Genomic DNA, 14504 nt, shown 5'->3' with positions numbered 1-14504 from the left:
AATTTATAAGGGGAGTTTTCAACTGCAGGGATTGGAGTCAACAAATACAGTTCAAGAACGAACTGTATTTGAAATTTGTGCACACTAGTAACACTTTTGGGATGTCTGGGTGGCTCAGCCAGTTAAGCATCAGTCTTCTGCTCTAATCATGATCCCAGAGTCCTGGGATCGGCCAGAGTGGGGTTCCCTGCTCACCAGGGAGTCTCCTTCTCCTTCTGCCTCTCTACCCTCTGCTCGTGCTCCCTTCCTCTCTCCCTCAAATAAATAAATAAAATCTTTTTTAAAAACCTAATAACATTTTTGCATCATGCTCTTTCAAATTTGCAAGATTAAAATTGGTATGAAATATAACTTCAGTTTATCCAAAGACTTTTCACAAGGTTTAACCCAAGGATGGCTGAAGACTTGACCTATTGCACTAGCCTAAGTCAGTGTTGTTCATACTGGAATGGCGACAAGAAGGGGGGAATGTGTTGTACTGGGTTTCAGCTGAAATTTTCATTTGAAGAAAATCACTAGTAGAAGATCCAGAGAAAATATTAGAATAATTTAAGGAATACCAAAAACAAGCAAGCAAGGCAAAAATTAGATATGCTCCTGTTACAAGAAACACTCAGAAAATTGTCCAGTCACTATTTTTTATATAAATAGGTTAAACTTTTACTTCAAAGAGCCTCTGAGCAAACTGTGTAGCCACAATATACTGCAAAATATTCCCCATTTGCTTTACTATTATTAAAATATAAAGAGCCCTTAAAAATTAAGAGAAAAATGGACAGAATCAATTTATGGCCAATAAGCATTTGAAAGATGTTCAAACTCATTTTCAAAGAATGCAAATTGAACAGCAATGTACCTTTTTCTAACTTATAAGCCTAGTAATAGTCATGAGGAGAGTGGACGAATGTGTACAGAGCAAGGCACTCGTATACATTGCTAGTGGCACTAAAACTTGAAATAACTTTTTTATGCCAACTTGGCAATATTTGTGTTCAGTTACCTGCTGCTGACTAATAAATCTTTCCAAAATATAGTTTCCTAAATCCACAATAATGTATTTTTCCTCACATTTCTCTGAGTTGGCTACATGGTCCCAATCACTATGTAATGCTGTCCAGGGCTACTCGTGTAGCTGCATTCAGCTGGAATGGTCCAAGCTTCCCTTCTTCTCCATGTGCTCCCCTCATTCAGGACACTAGCCCACAGATCTTCATGTCAGCCAGATGCCAGGAAAGCAAAAAGGGAAGCTGACATAAGAGCCCACTTGCACAGGCTCCTAAGAGCCAATGATACAATATCTCTTTCCAACTCCCATCTTCAGTGATCTTCCATTGGTAGCTTGAAATCAGTCAGGATGACAGAATTTACACCACAGAAACTGGCAAATGCTATAAAGCAGGGCTTAAAAAAAAAAAAAACAAAAAAAAAGGTGTCAAAGCTGATTTTCCAGAACACTATTTCCTGAAAGTCATGTAGCTTAATACTTGCTCCATTCTGTTTTTTCAGTTAAATCACAAGACCATCCCAGGGTCCCTATGGAAGGGAAATAGACTCCATCTCTTGATCATAAAAGTGGGAAAGAATCTGTGGTTATATTTAATCCATCACAGTCTGCCCTCTGGTCACAAATTATATCCTTTCTACAAGCAAAAACAAAAGAGAAACAACTCACTACCTCCCAAGATCCCTCAAAATCTTATCCCATGAAAGCCTTATACACAAAGTTCAATATTTCATGATCTGCATCATGTCCAGATATGGGTGCAGTAACTTTGGATCTGGAGAACTGTGAACTGCTTTCTGCCCCTCCCCAACTCCCTCTCACTCTTTCCCCCTCTACCAGGCATGCAACAGTGAGGAAGGAACAGGAAACCTAAAATAGATACACTCATTCAACAACAGGAAGGTAGTAGTCCTGAAATCTACCTTGTACTCATGCTGTTAGATCTTCCTTTCCCAGGACTGGGAGTCCAACTAAGGCTAGGACATTCAAAATGACATCTCATCCTCCTAGAGTTTTCTGGGTGACTTCTCTTCATTTAGAAGTCCAGCCCAAAGTTCTTTATAGTATGGTAGTTGACTTCCAGAGGGGAAAAGTAGAAAGTTCCAGGTTTCTTAAAGGCTAGGCCTGAAACTGGAATAGTATCATCATACCAATCTAACATAGTATCATCATACTTACCTAGTGTTGCCAGATTTCACAAACAAAAAACAGGATGCTGAGTTAAATTTGAGTGTCAGATACATAACAAATCATTTTTAGTATAAGTATATCCCATTTTTTTCTGTGTGTTGACATTCTAATTTTACTGGGCATCTTTTATTTTTTTTTCTGATGATCCTATTTTTATTACATTCTGAAGGTCAAAGTAGGTCATTCAAGGAATAAGATAAGGAGACATCACCTGTTAATGAATGAGTGACTTGCTCATAAAGGGAGGGAGGAAGTTAATGGTGGCCACTTTGCAGACTACTGCACTATAACAAAGACTTGAAAATGTGTATCAGGGATCCCTGGGTGGCGCCGCGGTTTAGAGCCTGCCTTTGGCCCAGGGCGCGATCCTGGAGACCCAGGATCGAATCCCACGTCGGGCTCCCGGTGCATGGAGCCTGCTTCTCCCTCTGCCTATGTCTCTGCCTCTCTCTCTCTCTGTGTGTGACTATCATAAATAAATAAAAATTAAAAAACAAAAAAGAAAATGTGTATCAGTGTTACCGGTAATTCTATTTTTAGGGATTATTCTGAAAATGTGATTAAAGACATACCAAATGTTTAGGAATATGAATTTTGACGGTAGAATTGTATATAATGGTCAAAAATAGGAAACAACATAGATGCAAAGGTAAAAAATAAATATATTTATTGAGCTCCTGATATACTCAAGACATTATGTTGAGCCCTTAGAATATACTAAACAACACAGAAAATCTCTGGTTTCAAGAATCTTAGAGAGTAAAGGGGAAATATTCACATTAAGCAGATAACAATACATTTGAGTAATTGACTGTAAGTGTGCTAATTATTATAAAAGAGAACTATTGAGTACTATGGAATCACCAAGGGATCAATTCTACTGGAGGCTGGTTTAGGAGAAAGGGCTGGAAATAAAGGGAAAGAGGAGGGTAGAGAATATTGGGAAAAGTGAACAGCAGAAGGATTCTAAGTGTATATATTTACATGGAAAGGTGATCATAATAAACAGGTATGAGACGCTTATCAACGCTCAAGTGGAGATGCCAAATTGTATCTATATATGTAGGTTGGGATCCTGAGAAAAGTTAGATATGAATATATATACTGGGAATTATCAGCCTATAATTAATAGTAAAATAAGAAGAATATCAGGGGAGTGGGCTATCATCAAAGCCAAAATAGAGAGTTTCAAGAAGATTGTAGCTGCTTGGAAGAAATGCTAAAACGCTGAGTAGGATGAAGGCAAAAAGTGACCATTACATTTGGTGACATGGAGGTCACTGATGAAATTTCAGACTTAGAGGGGAGGACAAAGATCTAGCTGAAATAGATTGAGAAAAGAAAGTAGGTAACATAATGGGGAAGCCTTCATTTGAGAAATTTTGCCATGAGGGACCAGGAGAATGGGGCAGCAGCTAGAGAGGAAAAAGGGGTCAAATGTAGGTTTGTTGTCTGATGGACAGAAACCCCAAGAGGAAGAAATCAATAATGCAGAAGAGAGTGGTCTATTTGTAGGAGAAAAGTCCTAGAGAAGGCGAAAGAGAATGAGATCCAGAACTCAAGGAAAGGGTTGATTTTAGCTAGGAGCAGGGACATTCCTCCTATAGTAGCAGATGAAAGGTGGAGAGTGGGTCCTGATTCAAGAGGCTGCAGAGATGCAGTGGGAGGAAGAGGAGAAAGTACCTGTTTGCTTTTATTTCACATGAAGCACTGAATCAAGGTCATCTATAAGCAGGAAGGGAAGAAGAGATTAAAAACATATTCCCCAAGTGTTCTTTACATCTCATGTTGATCACACTAATTTGAAATTTATGCACATGTAGACTCTCACTCAATAAACTCTACAGTTTCTCGACATCTCAAACATGAAAAAAGAGCAAAGCAGGAGCCATTATGAATATCAGGAACAATTGTGCACCAATCAAGATGAATTTACTGAAGACTCTTACTTAAAAGTCTTAGAAGAATTTAATAATCATGTATTGAAATTCATCAGTGTCAATTTAGCCATCAGGAAAATTCCTAAGTCATAGAGGGAAGTGCACATTAAAGTATTGATCAGAGTCCTGCATATTAGTTAGAGTTAACAGAGGCTCGATGACGTCTGCTTGGTGACTTTACCAGTGCATCAAATTGCTTATTTCCATGTTAGCAAACAGACTAAAGGAGCAATTGGATGATGCATGTATCATGACCAAAGCAGACTGGACATGAATAGACTCTTGTGAGATCTAGTCAATGCGATAAAATGCAATACGCTGCTATAAATCACATCAACTACCTAAATTGACATTATGATGAGTTGACACTCCTGGGAGTGTTTTTTCAGAAGCTATTAGAAAAAAAATGAAATTTGAGAAGAGCTTTTGGGTCATCAGTGCTCTATATTTAGATTCTTCAAATAATCATAGATTCTAGCACTTTGTCACCAAGAGAGAAATAAAATGGGGTTACCTCCTCTTTTCACTGTTTTTTTTTTTTTTTTTTTTTTTTCTTTTTCATCGCACACACCAGAAGTTTCTGTGACGGGACAAATCTCACTATGAGGCTTAAAAATGGACTTTTCAGATGAGGTTAAAAGTGCATTATGAGGGGATCCCTGGGTGGCGCAGCGGTTTGGCGCCTGTCTTTGGCCCAGGGCGCGATCCTGGAGACCCGGGATCGAGTCCCACATCGGGCTCCAGGTGCATGGAGCCTGCTTCTCCCTCTGCCTATGTCTCTGCCTCTCTCTTTCTCTCTCTGTGACTATCATAAATAAAAAAAAGGTGCATTATGATAATTAAAACATAATAGTAATATTCACAATGCAATACACATTTTGAAAAGAGCAAATATTTATTGAGCGCCTATGTACCAAGCACTGTTCTTTGTTCCTGGGGTATGCATTATCTTATATAATCTTCAAAAGTCCTAAAACATCTTAGGTTCTACTGTTTTCTTCATCTTACAAAAGAGAAAACTGTGGATTGTCAGATACAAGCAGACTCTTACAAATATTGCATACTTGTTCTCTTCCAAGTGTATTGCTGTGTTTAGGGGATTTTGTGCGGCAATAAATGAATGAGGTCCCCAACTCACAACCTCCTGGAGGAAATAGATGGACAGATGACTAGAACTTCAATGTGGCATGTTGTGGGAGAAGATGAATAATTAAGTCTGCTTGGAGCTGGAGCTTGAAGGATGAGCAGCAGTTGGGAGAAAGGTTAGAAAAACAGGTGCAAGCAGTACAATTAGGCAAGGCTCTGGCTGCACAGGAAACAGAGTCCAGCATAGTTTATGGAGGCACTACAAGTTAGAGAATGGTAGGAAATAAAGTTGGAGAAATAGGTAGAAGATTGTGAGGGTCCTGCATGAACACAAAGTTTGGAATGGATTCTGTAAGCACCTTACAGCCTCAGAGACACGGGCACTGAGAGACATGACCAGCCCTGATTTTTAGGAAGATAACTCTAGCACCAGTCTATGATGCTTATTGGATGTGAGAGACTGGAAGCTTGGAGAAAACTGGAGGAAGTGAATGTCCAGGTACAAAAGGATGAGGACCATAAATAAAGTGAAGAATCCACACTTATGATGTGTTTCTGAGCAAAGATACTGAACTTTGATATTTAGTCACCTAAAATCAGAAATTGTTGCCACATATCTATACCTACAGATTGATGCTGGCAATTACCATACCGTGTCACTGGAAGGTTTTATCTAACTGAGCCACTACATCATGACTGCCACTTGGCTGATAGCAATCATGAGATGCTACCCCATCAAAGATGCATTCTGATTTCAGGTATGTTAAAATGTGTGTTTAGAATGGATGCAAAGGGAGCGTTGTATTAAAAACACATCCCATATCCAACCACTTCTTCCTTCTAGTCCTCCACTCTGGTCCATGCCATCAATCATCTCTTTCTCAGATGATGATAGTATAACCTTCTAATAGGTCCCCTTGCTTCTGCCCTTAACATCTCCACCTCCTCTCTCCTAAAGCCATTCTCAACAGGTACATAGAGCCAAAACATGTCATTCCTCTGTATAAGATCCCCAGTGAAGGGAGCCTGGCTGGCTCAATTGCTGGAGCATGTGGTCTCCGGGTACAATTCTTAATCTCTGGGTTGTGAATTTGAGCCCCATGTTGGGTGTAGAGACTACTTTAAAAAAAACAAGATCCCCTGTGGCTTCTCCTCTCACTTAGAGAAAAAACCCAAACCCCCAGACCAGCTACAAGGCCCCACGGGACTGGTTCCTCCTTAGCTCTCACTCTCATAACCCCATCTCCAGCTTCTCTTGCTTTGCTCCCTCCACTGAGATAAATGGCCTCCTCCAATACCACCACACAGTCTTCCAGCCCAGGCAGTTGGTACCTGCTGCTTCCTCTGCACGACCTGCTCTTCTCCCTGGTATCCGCAAGGCTCATTCTGAAGTCTTTGACACAATCACCATTTCATGAGACCTTGTTTGCCTTCCCTTGTCTAAAACTGCTATCTCATTCCCATCCCCAAACTCTCATCTATTCCCTATCTGCCCCTCTGCTTTATTTATTTAGTAAGTTAGCACTTACCACTATGTAATATAGCAACTATTGTACATGCTCATCCCCTTAACGAGAAGGTGATTGAAGAGTCCAGCTCTTGTTTCAAAACCACGGGTGATTTTTCAGGCCTGGCCAAAGGCTCCAACCTGGCAGGCTCACTGGGAAAAGCTGCTATATCTACAGCAGACTTGATTCACAACCAGTGCATTGGGGGTCTCTGAAGGGAGGTGCCATCAGGGACCCAGAGACCCTGGCCAGACATGCTCTTTCACAGATCTGCACTACTAGTCCGGGGTCTTCATTCTTGAATTTCTCTTTATTAAGAACATGGGCACAGAGCTTCAAGGGGTTTCTGCTGAGTCCCCCTGATGGGGGGGGGGGGGGGTAAGGGAGGGTGAAACTTGAAGACACTTTTCCCCTCTCTGACTCAATACCTAGTATTGTTTCACTCCTCCTTCCCCTACCTAACCATCTTCTCCCCATCCCCCTGCTCTCACCTCAATCCCAGAATCCATTAACCTGCTAAAGACCCTAAATGGTGTGCCATTTAGTGAGGGAAAGGAAACAGGAGTGAGTCTGTATTTTCTCTAGCTTTAGGTTCTTGCTTACTCTATTACAGTAAGGGATTTAAAGACTTAACTCTGATTTTTGGCTTGTTGCTTTAAAAAGCTAGACTGACCTTTCTTTCTCTCCCAGCTCAACAGAGCTCCCAACAGTATCACAAGGGCAAGGGTTTAGCCTTCGTTTTTCTCTTTTTTGTTTTTAATACACCTTATTTTTCAGAGCAGTTTTAGGTTCATAGCAAAATTGAGCCTCCACTCATGTGAGCCTTCCCCTTTGTCAATATTCCTCACCAGTGGAGCCCATAGTTTCCCTTAGGGTTCACTCTTGGTGTTGTTCATTCTATGCATTTGGACAAGTTTATAATGACATGTATTCACCACTGTAGTAGCATAGAGTAGTTTCACTGCCCTAAAAATCCTCTATGCTGAGCCTATTTGTCCCTTCCTCCTCTCAGCCCTTGGCAATAAGAGAACTTTTTTTTTTTTTTTTGAGAACTTTTTATTGTTCCATAGTTTTGCCTTTTCCAGAATGTCAAATCGTTAGAATCATATAGAACATAGACTTTTCAGATCATCTTCTTTCAAGTAGTAATATGTATTTAAGGTTTCTCCCTTTTCATGGTTTGGAAGTTCATTTCTTTGCAGTGCTGAATAATATTCTATTGTCTGGATGTACCACAGTTTATTTATCTATTAACCTTCTGAAGGATCCTGGTTGCTCTAAGTTTTGACAATTATGAATAAAGCTGCCAAAAAACGTGCAGGTTTTTGTGTAGACATAAATTTTCAATTCCTTTGAGTAAATACCAAGGAGCATGGTTGCTGGATCAAATGGTAAGTGTATATTTAATTTTATAAGAAACCACCAAACTGTCTTCCAAAGTGACTACAATTTTTGCATTCCCACCAGCAATAAATATTGCTCCACATCCTCACCTGCATTTGGTGTTGCCAGTGTTCCAAATTTTGGCCATTCTAATAGGTATGCAGTGATATCTTCTTATTTTAATTTGTATTTCCCTGATGACATACAATGTGAAGCATCTTTTTTTTTTTTTAAGATTTTATTTATTTATTCATGAGAGACACATAAAGAGAGGCAGAGACACAAGCAGAGGGAAGAGAAGCAGGCTCCAAGCAGGGAGCCCGAAGTGGGACTTGATCCTGGGAATCGGGAACCACGCCCTGAGCCAAAGGCAGATTCTCAACATGGAGCCACCCAGGCGTCCCAAAAGCATCTTTTCATATGCTTATTTGCCATCTGTAAATATTCTTTACTGAGGTATCTCCTAAGGCTAATTTATTCATCAACTTGTTTGTTTTCTTATTGTTGAATTGGACGAGTTCTTTGTGTATTTTGGACAAAATGTCAGATGTGTCTTTTACAAAATTTTCTCTCAGTCTGTGGCTTGTCTTTTCTTTTCCTTAACAGTGTCTGTCACAAAGCAGAGGTTTTAAATTTTAATGAAGTCCAGCTTATCAATTATTTCTTTCATGGATCATCTTTTGGTGTCACATTTAAAAATTCATCACCAAGATTTTCTCTTATATTATCTTGTAGAGTTTTATAGTTTCACATTTTACATTTAGATCTGTAATCTGTTTTGAGTTAATTTTTGTAAAGGGTATAAGTTCTGTGTCTGATTCATTGTTTTCCATGTGGATGTCCAGTTGTTCCAGCACCCTTGTGAAAAGATTGCCTTTTGTCTATCATATTGTCTCTGTTCCTTTGTCAGAGAAAAGTGGACTATACTTTTTGTGGATCTACTTCTGGCCCCTCTATTCTATTTCATTCATCTAATTGTTCTTTCACCTATACTGCCTATAGGAAACCTTGAATATAGGTAATGTCAGTCCTGCACTTAGGCTCTAAGTGCAGGACTTTGGCTGGGTCTTTTGCTTTCTATGTAAACCTTAGAATCAGTTTTCTGATACTCCTAAAACATCTTGCTGGGATTTTGCTGCAATTGCACCAAATCTATAGGTCAAGGTGGAATGAACTGACATCTTGACAATACTGTCTTCCTATCCATGAACATAGAATATTTTTCCATTAATTAAATTCTTTGATTTAATTCATCAGAATCTTTAATCTCCCTCATATAGCCATATATATATTTATATAGTTATATATAGTTATATATATATATGTGTGTGTGTGTATATATATATAGTTATATATATATATATATATATAGTTAAATTTATACCTAAGTATTTGCTTTTGGAGGACGTTAATGTAAATTGAAATGTTTTAATTTTAATTTCCATTTGTTTATTGCTGGCATATAGGAAAGTGATTGACTTTGGTATATTAACCTTGAATCCTGTGATCTTCCTATCATTGCTTATTAGTTCTTGAAGTTTTTTAGCCAATTCTTTCAAATTTTCTACATAAATAATCATATCATTTGTGGACATAGAAAGCTTTATTTCTTCCTTCCCAAATTATATATCTTTGTTTTCCCTTGTCTTATTGTGTTAGCTAGGACTTTCAATATGATATTGAAAAGTAATGGTCAAAGGGAACATCCTTGCCTTGTTCGTGATCTTGGAGAGAAAGTTTCAAGTTTCTCACTATCAAGTATGATGTTAGCTGAGGTTTTTTGTTAATGTTCATAATCAAGTTGAGGCAATTTCCCTCTATTTCTAGATTGTTGAGAATTTTGTTTCTAATGAATCAATGTTGATTTTGTCTAATGCTTTTTCTGTATCTATTAATATAACCATGTGATTTTTGTCCATTAGCTTGCTAATGTGGTGACCATTTTGTTCATTGTTTGTTTGTTTTCCTGCTGTATCTCCAACAATTAGAAAAATACCTGGCATATATTAGGTGTTCAGTAAATTTTTAAAATTTTTAAAATAAATTAATAAGAATCTACTAAATTCTTGGAATAAAATAGATTCATGGAATAAAGGTAGATTGTTGGAATAAAAGTACTCTTCATTTAAAAATTTTACTACAGGGATCCCTGGGTGGCGCAGCGGTTTGGTGCCTGCCTTTGGCCCAGGGCGCGATCCTGGAGACCCGGGATCGATTCCCACGTCAGGCTCCCGGTGCATGGAGCCTGCTTCTCTCTCTGCCTGTGTCTCTGCCTCTCTTTCTCTCTCTGTGACTATCATAAATAAAAAAAAAAAAAAAAAAATTTTACTACAGGTCATTAAGTTGAAGTGTTATGCCAAAAGAATCATTATAATAGATTAAGGTTTCAGATTAACTCAGGTACTTTTATTGCCCATGACCTTTTTCTGCTTTAAACCATAGAATTATAGCTAACAAAGTTAATATTATGTAAGTAAAAAACCACAGAATATATAACAAACATTTTGTTTGGGGCAGAAAACAGGGAGAAACACTGCAAATTGACATTTAAAAAGAGAAGGAATGAGATCCTATGTCATAGATCCCGGTATTCTATTTGTTTTTAGTTCACCATCTGAAAGTCCTATACAGATGGAAACCAAATCCTACTGTCTGGTGTGCAGGTGGCTTTTCCTTAAGGATTTCAAAATATCAACAGAGAAATGGAAAGCAAACTAGGGAAGAATTCTAGGAAAACTAGGGATATTTGGAATGTTATAAAATTTCAACCAATTGTTAATCGTTGTTATAGTTAAAGAGTTTTGTTTTCATGGTACTCTTGTACTCTCTATATAAGAGGGAGGAAACAAATACTGATTAAAGCCATCCATCTCTTATAAGAGGTTTCTGAGCTGTCCCAAGGCTCAGGCTGTCTTGGTCCAGAAGAATTCAACTTCGGGGGAAATTCTTGAAGGACCCTTACTTATTAACCTCCAGGCTACTACAAACTGAGGACTCCAGGATTGATGTGCCCCAAAAGAGGCCTTTGTATACTATTGATATATGAATCCCAGACATCCCCTTCCTCTAGAAGCAGCTTCTTCCTGCCTTTTTCTGAGCAAGAACAGAATGGTAAGAGAACATCTGACAAGACCTCTATTAGTCTACATTCTGGGTCACTGACTAAATCAACAATGGCTACAATTACCTTACATCTTCTGTCTCCCTTGAAATGTGTCCCAATAATTTTAAGCCACCTTGAGGCACCTAAAGTTTTCCCCAGTAGGGTTCATCAACCAGTCGGTATTCTAGGACTTTTCTTAATCCCTCACTGCACCTTATAAATTTTTGGCTTAGTATTCATAACGCTTGCTACCAAGCTGAAAAACTAAATCACAAGAATGGATGGACAAGAATGGTTTAGTATATTGCCTCTCCCCAGTAACAATATTGCCTCTCTATTCCTACCAGGTCCAAATGCAACCAACTAAGGTTGTAAGGATGAACAATAGGCATCTTCTGCTTTCTAATATCTAGCATATAGCTGACATCCCCAATCCTTTCTTGATGACTTGCCATTGGAGGAATGATTGCATTACATGTTTGGATTGACCAATGAGTGAGGGGTCAAGGGCCAAGTTAATTGAATCCTACTAGTTCTGCAAGAATTCTTAATGTCACCCTGCCTAGAAGTGGGGTGGAGTTGCTGGGTGAAGGACTTTTTTTTGCTTATCATTTCACTGTATATCTCCTTTGCCAGAGGTAAAATCCATGATACTTGTGCTATTGTCAGAAGATTAACTTATCTCAGAAGTAACAGAAAAGGAGATACTCAGGGGACCTAAATCTATCCATCTTGTACCTAGAAACTTAGCTCACCTTATGTGTTATATTTTTTGATTTCTCTTTGATTAGATTTGCTCAGAAGAAGACAGCTTGAATAGATATTTCTCTAAAACAGATATACAAATGGCCAAAAGCATGTGAAGGGATGCTCAAAACCATTAGTTATCAGGGAAATGCAAATTAAAACCATAATGAGGTACCACTTTATACTCTAGGATTCCTAAAATAAAAAATAAGAAAATAACCAGAGTTATTTTGAGAGTGAAGAAATCAGACCCCTTATACACTGCTTGATAATAATGTAATATGATGCAGCCACTTTGAAAAATAAGTCTGGAAGTTCCTCAAAAGTTTAAACATTGAATTATTATATGACCAGAAATTCTACTTAGAAGTGTGTATTCAAAAGGATTGAATACACACAAAAACCTTTACATGAATGTTCACAGCACCATTATTCATAATAGTCAAAAAGTGAAAACAAATGAAATATCTATCAATGGATGTGAATAGATAGACAAAATGTAACAATGCATACAATGAAATACAGTTCAGCTATGAAAAGGAATGAAATACTAATAAATGAATAAAACTTGAAAACTTATGCTAATTGGAAGAAGCCAGACTCAAAAAGACTTCATATTGTATGATTCCATTTATATGAAATGTCCAGAACAGGCAAATCCACAGAAACAGAATACAGATTACTGGTTGCCAGGGGCTGGGTTGGGGGAGGAGTGGGGAGTGACTGTTCATAGGTATAGAGTTTTTTTGTGGGGGTGGGGTGATGAAAATATTCTAATCTTAGATTGTAATAATGGTTGCAAAAGTGTGAATATATTGAAACTTGATTTGTATTTCTTAAATGAGTAAATTGTACAGTATATGAATTATGTCTTAGGAAAGCCATTTACAAATTAAAAAGAAAGCTGCTTATGTAAATATTAGATTGCTGAGAATGTTATTATTTACCACAGAAACCCATGAAAACCTTAAAGAGCAAAAGGCGACCTGCATGGTGTGTAGGGGCAGACTCCTAACATCAAGAATGAACCTCTTAGTTTTGTGGCAGCAGTTAGGACATGAAAATACCTTTGAGAGAAGACCCCAACCCTCTCTGAGCCATGAATAGATATGGTCTCCCTGTGTCCTTTTAAGGCAAACCTGGAGCCAATGAGCTGAATTTGCATAGCCACAGCATTTCCCTTATGGTAGACCTCTAAATTCTCCAAATTAGGGATTGCAATCTTTCAGAATTTGGGACTACGTACAGTGATCAGCTTGTTCTGGTTTTTATAGATTTTAACACTGAAATCCTCATGTCAACCTAGTCAGTGCCAGGTAAATTAGGACCACCATCTAGAGCAAATGGCCCATGGAAAGCGGCTATCTGTATTAATTCTTATAATAAACAGGGGCAAGAAAATGTTATAATCTCTTTTGCTACAGAAAATGGACTCCCTTCTTTTTCCCTGGAGTCCTGGGGCTCACTGCTGCCCTTACCCACCTTGAGAGAATGGCCAAAGCACAGAAATGATCCAAGACAGCAAATCATAGTTCAGGTTTAAAAGCACCAGAAACCACTGGTAGGATTCTGTGTCACTCACATATCAGAGCCATGCTAGAAATCCACAGGGAAATTTGTAGTATAAATAGAATGCTTGCCAACAAGCAGAAACCAAATATACCACAAATTCTAACCTGAAATCAAAACTATTGATAGAAGGTATTCTAATGAAGGAGACTTCCAAGCTGCTGTTTTCTGGCTAAAAATTTCCCAGAAGCTAATCAGAGCTCTGTGAAGCATCCTTTTAACAGAATTTATGAATGCTACCTAAACCCAAATCTGACCTACAGAATGAGGCAATATAACATTAAATGATTGCCATTTTATCTATCAAAATTAATCTATTTATATTCTCCAGGAAATAAACATCCATTCATAATCAGCAACCAGCACTTAATAAAACATATAGTTTCTTTTACAATGAGAAACATTAATGTTTTGAGTTTGTGAAGCCTCAGAAGAAAAAACCTAGTGGTCTGAAAATAGGTACAAAACAACCTTTTTGGGGAACTTTATTCAGACCCCCACGTACTAAACAAGAAAACTGTAAAGGAAATGAACAAAGAGTAGAAAAGTTTTACACAAAAGAAAGAGTAAGTTTCAAGAGCAATAGCAATGATGTAGGCCTACCCTGACAGTTTCTTAGCTTCAGTGTAGTTCATCCAAGTGATGTCTTAGGATCAGTTGAAGCAGACTGTTTTACAAAAATAAACTAATAAGAAAAACTTTTCTCCACTATTCATGCAAAGAAGATAATTACAATTGAAGATGTAATGCCAGAGTCTTCCTTTTCCTTTTCACATGATGACCTCGTGGTTTCTTAGTTGTTACACATAAAAAAGGCATCTGACCAAAAATGACTCAATTTGTTAAATGGTTTACAAATTTGTTAAAAGGAGGAGAAACACTCCCCCTTTTTTCTTTCTTTTTTCCTCTTCCTTCCTATTTATTTATCTATTAATCTATATCTACCATCTTGACTTTCTACAAGCGTGTGTGTG

The 14504-nt window shown here is 38.0% G+C and overlaps 1 long non-coding RNA gene across 1 annotated transcript; it reads right to left on the bottom strand.

The window, feature by feature from the left end:
- Window positions 1–1067: 1067 nt before the first annotated feature.
- On the bottom strand, window positions 1068–14423 carry LOC125753044 (uncharacterized). Its single transcript, XR_007403929.1, has 2 exons — window positions 14134–14423; window positions 1068–1401 (listed from the first exon to the last, which is right to left on the bottom strand). It is a non-coding gene; the product is annotated as an uncharacterized LOC125753044 (long non-coding RNA).
- Between the last annotated feature and the right edge of the window lie 81 nt (window positions 14424–14504).

The sequence above is a fragment of the Canis lupus genome, chromosome 19 (assembly GCF_003254725.2).
Source record: "Canis lupus dingo isolate Sandy chromosome 19, ASM325472v2, whole genome shotgun sequence".
Taxonomy (NCBI): Eukaryota; Metazoa; Chordata; class Mammalia; order Carnivora; family Canidae; genus Canis; species Canis lupus.
Note: the sequence above shows the minus strand (reverse complement) of the source record. Positions and strands in the feature narration are given on the sequence as shown.